Raw genomic sequence first — 6,957 nt, forward strand, 5'->3', positions numbered from 1 at the left:
ATCAAATTGTCAATCTCCACATATTTAATAAAATATCAAAATAGGCTAACAGCACCAGTGGCCTAATGGTAGGGTGTTCACTGTTTACTTGGAATGTAGGAAGTTGGGGTTTGAACCCTTTCTTGGTCAAACCCAAGTCCTATCAATATGTATCTGCACACAGCATGAGATCAAAGGCATTGAGTCAAAATGAATTAATATGTCTGGGAAGCTATAGGGTGACATGTTTTCCTACTGACTGTTACCTTGTGAACTAGCACATTTAAAATCCATCTTAGTGTATCAGTAAAGTACGGCAGCATGGTTAATATTCTATTCCATTATCATGATTATAGTGTTTTCCTCCTAAAAGTACATCCATTAATACATCAAATAGAGGGTGTTGTTTTTTCAAAACAAAAAAGTCTGGTTATTAATCTGAAGGCAGCCCCAGCTGTTTCTGTGCAAGAAATTTAGAAAGTTCAACCAATAGTTTTCACATTTTTAACATATTGATATTGTTGACAAACTGGAGGTCATGATCAATATTTACAATGGTTAATTTTGTCCTTCTTGAGTTAGTGGCAATAGTAATGCAAAAAAATCCCTGTTTGCTGTCATTTTGAAAGCTTTCTATATGTGATGAGAATGTCTGTAAATACTCCAAATGTTTTTTTTTTCTACAATAGTATTTTTCTACAAGTTGTATAACAGAACAAAGTCCATTTGAATTTGTCTCAATATTTTAACATTTCTTTTTTTTTTATGAGGTAAGCTAATTATATAAACATTTGGGTTTAGTATTGTCATAAAAAACGTGTTAATTGGTGAAATAAAATTGGTATTGTTAATGTTATTTATTAATTGAATGTAAATTACTATTATTGAATTCATTGAAATTGTTATTTTATACACAGTTTGTGTACCCCTATTCTTAGGACTGTTCCAAAATTTATCAGGTGTGGAGTTAAATTTGAAGGCATTCTAAAAAAAATATAGGTGGTCACAATTTCCTTTGAATTTGTTAGTAAAATGAAAATTTGTATTTTATTGTTGGTTTAAGTTTTAAATAAGCATCTTCCATGCTCTCCATTCATATAGTTTGGAACAATCCATATGTTTATTCCCCATAGTTCACATAAATCCCCCAAAATCCTTTTGTGTAGTATAATGTATTTATATTGTCTTTTTAAATTTTGTCAATTATCAAATACCAATTTTGTATGACGAAAACTTTATTATTTAAAAAAAAATTAAGTTATAACAAGCAATGGAAGTTAGTTGAAAAGAGGCAGAATGGTTTTATTATTCAATTTAACATTGTTGAAGGGAATTTCGCTTCTCAGTTTCAAAGTAATTAAATTTTTAAAACACTAGTTTATATAGATAGAGGATTAAATAAGAATCCATAGAGCAAAACAAAATATGTCACTGTGCTTGTTTTCGAGATACATGTATTAGCCATTGAAATTTTTGATGGAAAATATTCTCTCTTAACTTTTGATAGCTTTATCATTGTCAAGTTGAAGTTCTCAAAAACTGTTATTAAAATTTTATAAGACTTTTACAGATGGCTTATCATTATACATGTAAACGATTAACAAAAAGAAAAAGGGGGGTCACTGGGGAATTCTTTTCAATGCATTCAAATGGATAAAACTAGAGGATTCTGAAAATCTGACAAAAAACATACAACATGACAAGCCAGCTTCCTTTATGTTATGTACAGTTACACAGGTCTAAGGTTAGATTTGTGGTTACCTAAAGCCTGTGTAAACTCAAAAGTCATGCACACATTATTGTGAAGGCCTAGATCAAAACTATCCCCAGAATCAGTTGTAGTGTTTGAAAAGTGTACTATCTCATTAGATGAATACAATTATAGTTATTGATCTCTGTTTAGTTCATTGGGAACTATCACCTTGAGAAAACATCAATTAAATTTGTATGTACAAAAAAAATCCTTTGCAAAAATTTAAAACTAAAACTGGTTTCAGGGAAATGTTTCAGGGAAATGTTTGATTGCCTTTGCAATAAAAATTACAGAAAAAAAATGGAGAGGGGTGAGATTTCAAAAATCTACTTTATTCCTGCCAAATATTTATTTGCCTCATGTCTGTTTGGAACCTCACTTGTGAGTTTACTCGTGGGGTTTTCTAATTATGTGATTTCTTGGTGAAGTATTTAATTATTATCTGATAATTTGATTATTTAGGATTTTATTTCTGATTATCTGAATATCTTGTTGAAAAACATAATTAATGTATATGTGATTTTATTGGCCAAAAAATTGTGATTATCTGATTTTACCTACACAACCTCATTTGTGATTGTACATGTATCACATCATTTCTTGATATTGTTTTTCACTTGGAGAATATGAGGGTCTGAATACATGTAGGATAGAGACATTTGAATCATAGGCAGATCAGGGGCCCCCAAGGGGCTAGTCCCCCCCTTTTTGTGGAAAAAAATTTATTGATTATTATGGGATTCACTGATGGAGTCAGTGGGCCCCCTTACAAAAAGTTGAGGATCTGCAACTGCAAACAGGCCCCAAAAAATTAAGAATGGAGAATAAATGGCAAAATTTATAAAGAATAGAGATTTGTAGACAAAATTTTTAAATAATATAGAAAATAAAAGCGACATTGTTCACACCATTATACTACTGTTGCCTAATTTATATTAAGAAAATATCTCATTTGAATTCAACGATTTTCATTTTTCAATAAGGCTCTCTAGACCCTGAACTACATAATTAACAGGCGTGGACCCAGAAGGGGGGGGATTGGGTTCCGGGGGTTGGAACCCCCCTTTTTTTTGGAGGATCAATGCATTTGAATTGGGATGTGCAATTGGAACCCCCCCCCCCCCTTTTTAAAATGGCTGGATCCGCCCCTGATTAAACAATACCAATCTACAAATACACAATGATTAGTTATCTATTTTTAATATAGACATGTACATGTATAACAAAAATAAAAGAACAAATGTACAGATTGTTGGTAAGTGTACAAATACAACACTTTGTTATAATATAGCTTCATTGGTCTTCATGTATTGATGTTCCACTTGTCTTCAAACAAATAAATTATTTTTCAGCTTTTCTTCTTTTCTTCTAAGAATGGTTTAGTATAAAATTGAGAATGGAAATGGGGAATGTGTCAAAGAGACAACAACCCGACCAAATAAAACAACAACAGCAAAAGGTCACCAACAGCCACAAGTCTTCAATGTAACGAGAAATTCCAGCACCTGGAGGCGTCCTTCAGCTGGCCCCTAAACAAATATATACTAGTTCAGTGATAATGAACACCATACTAATTTCCAAATTGTACACAAGAAACTAAAATTAAAATAATACAAGAAAACAATGTAGTACTTGACTAAAAATTTAACCAGAAGCAGGCACTATCATTTCTATGTTAAGAAGACCGTGAAATTGGGGTCAACACTCTAATTTGAGGTATAAAAAAAGAAGATCTGGTATGAATGCCAATGAGACAACTATCCACAAAAGACCAAAATGACACAGACACCGTACAGCCTTCAACAATGTGATGAGCAAAGCCCATACCGCACAGTCAGCTATAAAAGGCCCCGATAAGACAATGTAAGATAGTGTGAGTATGGAATCAGTGTACTTTTGACACATTCTTGTAAAGGCTCCACCGAATGTGTGGCCCCCTATATATAGTGATCAGTATGTATGTCCTTCCATCGGTCTGTAACAAATTGTGTCAGCTGTATATCTAGAGAACTGTTATAATTGAACAATTTCCTGGATCAAAGGTCGTAAACAGTTTACAACCCCATGACCTATGGTAAAGTTTGTTTCATTCTGTTGAGAACCCTTATGGTTTCAAAGTTTATACTTGACATGTTTATCAAACAACTTTCTAGGTCAAAGGTCAAAGGTTGACAGATTGCTCCCATTTCAATTATGTGCAGTTTTCTCTTACTCTATTACAGGCACTTATTGTTGGAAAAAAAACCTAACTACTAAAGTGTGTGTACATCTCTAATTTGGTTGATATATGACCTTGACCTCATTTTCATGGTTCATTTGTCATGGTTAAGTGTTTGTGTTGGTCTCTTTCTCGTTCTATAAGAAATAGGGCCATTATATATATAATTTGTGTATAAAAGAGGGACGAAAGATACCAAAGGGACAGTCAAACTCATAAATCTAAAACAAACTGACAACGCCATGACTAAAAATGAAAAAGACAAACAGACAAACAATAGTACATATGACACAACATAGAAAACTAAAGAATAAACAACACGAACCCCACCAAAAACTAGGGGTGATCTCAGATGCTCCGGAAGGGAAAGCAGATCCAGCTCCACATGTGGCACCCGTCGTGTTGCTTATGTGATAACAAATCCGGTAAATAGTAAAATGATAGTAAAGAGGGCATTACTGCCAATGAGACAACTATCAACCAAAGTTCGAATGAAGGTGGTGTAAACAGTCAACTGTACAGCAATTAACAATGAATAAAACACATCCTATAGTCGGCTATCTTCGCTAGCCAATGGTTACGATCCACTACCGCTCTCTTGGTGCGGGAGTGGATCGTAACCCTTGGCTAGTGAAGATGGTAGTCAGCTATAAAAGGCTAATACATAAAAAATGTGAAACGGTTAATATTGAGAAAACTTGAAATAAAATAATTTACGAAAAAATATTACAGACATGAAACAAAGACAACCCCTTAACTACAGGCTCCTTACTTGGGAGAGGCATATACACAATTTTTATGGTTTAAACATGTTTGGAGGCGCCAGCCTTCCCCTACACGAGTCCGTTGAGTAGGGCACAGCACGAGAACAAACTAAGCAAAACCAAGGATTTGTAAAGTTAGACTAACTATACAAATCCTTGTCATTACAATAAAGAAAAATGACTACAACTCAATTACAGGTTCCTTGCTCTACATCAAGCCTTCCCGTCCCCTTACCTTAGACAGTGGTTTACAGCCGATTTCAATGAGTACTGTACATTGACCTATAATGGTTTACTTTTTTTAAATTGTTATTTACATGGAGAGTTGTCTCATTGGCACTCACACCGCATCTTCCTATATCTATGAAGCTAAATGTAATATATTTGTTTATGCTTGCAATTTCAGTGTTCAAAGTGCTTAACATTTATTTTGTGTAAATTGAATTTACTCATAAGAGATCAAATATATGGGATTCATGCATGTCCCTCAGGTCCTCAATGCTCTTCAAATTTGTACTTTATTTGGCCTTTTTAACTTTTTTGGATTCGAGCGTCACTGAGTGAGTCTTTTGTAGACGAAACGCGCGTCTGGCGTATATACAAAATTTAGTCCTGGTATCTATGACGAGTTTATTTATCAGACAGGGTTACTTGATTTCGAACTTGTTTTATTGATCAGGGATCAAGGTTTAGTTTTCGTGGTAAAGTCATATTTGCAAAAACAACAGTTAATAAGCCAATAATACTGTAAGTTCAGAAATTAGTGCTTGCATTTATCATTACGATATTGCCATTTTAGACAAAAAATACGATTTAACTATGATGATAATTTAATTTTTGCGATATTGAGAAAGATCCTGTATTAACTTTTGAATTATATTTCTATCAATGTTTATATTTATGTGGAATGTATATATATTGTATATATATGTGTGTTTACATCTTTGATTTCAAATTTCTCTAGATACCCTGATTATGTTGAAGGACAATAAATGTTGCTTTAATATCAGTTATATCTATTTAAGAGGCCGATTTAGGGGGGGGGGGGGGGGGGGGGGGGGGTGCAGGACCCCCTTTTGAGAAAAAAAAGAAGTTTTTTTTTTATAGGGAATCACTGAAGCCTGACAAGAGCATGCCCCCTCTAAGGCAGCCAGATGGCCCCTACTTATGAAAATTTCTAGATCCGCCACTGCTATTACATTGTATTAGGATTAAACACATTTTCTCGGGAGGTTTGATGTGTAAACTGGGGCGATAAACTGTCTCATAACTGTATATTACATACAATACATTTCAAAATACGAGTTTAAATTATTCCGAATATAACCCATGTCGTATTTTTCTCAATTGTAAACAAATCGCAATAATTTCTGAATTAACAGCATTTAGAATATGGAACTATTAAAATGTACCGTGACATGTCAGTATGGCAAGGATTATTTGACCTTGACCTCATTTTCATGGTATACTTGTCAATGTTAAGTTTTCATGATTAAGTCTGTTTCTCAGATACTATAGGCAGTTGGACCTAATTCCGTCTTCATCGTTGTTATTTTATTACATGTATACACACAGACACTTGTTTCTATATCCATGGGAAGGTCGATTATCCATATATATAGAAGCTTCTATATATACGATGGATAGTCGATCTTAATTCCCATGGATATAGAAACAAGTGTCTGTGTATATACATCAACATTATGCTGAATTTGATGGAAAGGAACTGTATGAACAGTAAGAAACATAATCGAAAGGCTTTAATGGTACTGAATTTTCAGCAGTGGATCAGTCTAAAAATTGAATCAAGACTATTCAGATAATGTTAAGATAAAAATGACCGTTTGACTAACATTGTTTTCTAGGGACCAATGAATGATAAGCCGATACAAGCAACTAGTTACTGACGGTCAGTTTATTTCATATAGGAGATAGCATCCCTGTACGGTGATTTTACCCACATTTGTGTTTTGTATGGTGATTTTAACCACATTTGTGTTTTGTGAGTGTGCAAAAAACTTCAACAGATAAAAAAGAAACTCTGAATAGAAGGGGGAAACGAACAGCATGACAAGATCTACAAACAAGTAAACAAATTACAATTGTTTAGTTAGTCAATCTAAGACAAGAGTTTTTGGCATTGAAATATAGAGTTTTTGAATTTTTAAGTCTCTTCATCAAATTGGTCAATATAATGGTCCAAATGATCCAAAATTGAATTATTTGGGGTTCTATATATAATA

The 6,957-nt window shown here is 33.5% G+C and overlaps 1 protein-coding gene across 1 annotated transcript in view; it reads left to right on the forward strand.

Moving 5' to 3' along the window:
• Positions 1 to 3,089, forward strand: part of LOC134718769 (lysophosphatidic acid phosphatase type 6-like) — a gene marked incomplete in the record, with an annotated part of 38,447 nt that extends 35,358 nt beyond the window's left edge. Inside the window, 1 exon segment of the mRNA XM_063581473.1 lies at positions 100 to 3,089.
• Positions 3,090 to 6,957: the final 3,868 nt, after the last annotated feature.

The sequence above is a fragment of the Mytilus trossulus genome, chromosome 5, assembly GCF_036588685.1.
Source record: "Mytilus trossulus isolate FHL-02 chromosome 5, PNRI_Mtr1.1.1.hap1, whole genome shotgun sequence".
Lineage (NCBI taxonomy): Eukaryota > Metazoa > Mollusca > Bivalvia > Mytilida > Mytilidae > Mytilus > Mytilus trossulus.